General features: G+C 49.6%; 1 protein-coding gene across 1 annotated transcript in view; it reads right to left on the bottom strand.

Annotated features, from left to right (window-relative positions):
* GTF2IRD1 (GTF2I repeat domain containing 1) overlaps window positions 1-738 on the bottom strand; it is an 80,738-nt gene that overhangs the window by 9,294 nt on the left and 70,706 nt on the right. The window lies entirely within an intron of this gene.

The raw sequence follows: 738 nt of genomic DNA on the forward strand, positions 1-738 counted from the left end.
GTTGCTTCAGTCGTGTCTGACTCTGTGCGACCCCATAGACAGCATATATGAGGGAATCTTATTCAACCTTCAAGAGGCAGAAAATTCTGACACAAGCTGCAACATGGATGAGCCACAAACACTGTATCTTTTCACTTATGTGAGGTATGCTGCTGCTGCTGCTAAGTCATTTCAGTTGTGTCCGACTCTGTGCGACCCCACAGACGGCAGCCCACCAGGCTCCCCCATCCCTGGGATTCTTCAGGCAAGAACACTGAAGTGGGTTGCCATTTCCTTCTCCAATGAATGAAAGTGAAAAGTGAAAGGGAAGTTGCTCAGCCGTGTCGGACTCTTATCGACCCCATGGACTGCAGCCCACCAGGCTCCTCCATCCCTGGGATTTTCCAGGCAAGAGTCCTGGAGTGGGGTGCCATCGCCTTCTCCGATGTGAGGTATGAGAGTAGTCAAATTCAGAGAAACAGAAAGTAGGAGGGGAAACGGTGAGCTGTTATTCAATGGGTATGAGTTTCAGTTTTGCAAAATAAAAAAGTGGTGCGGAAAAAAAATGTATACAGAGCACCTAGTGCTGCCTGACACTCAGTAATCTAGAAACTGCTCCATTGGTGGTGGCTGTATTATCAACTGTACCATCCTGGGTTCTTCCCTAGCACCTGGATGCCTTCTGCAGGGGACTTGGCACTTTGCATCTATTCCATGGCCAATGCCCTCACCACATTGAGCCCCCCTGATGGCGGGATC

This window comes from Bison bison, unplaced genomic scaffold, assembly GCF_000754665.1.
Source record: "Bison bison bison isolate TAMUID 2011002044 unplaced genomic scaffold, Bison_UMD1.0 scf7180017864340, whole genome shotgun sequence".
Classification (NCBI taxonomy): domain Eukaryota; kingdom Metazoa; phylum Chordata; class Mammalia; order Artiodactyla; family Bovidae; genus Bison; species Bison bison.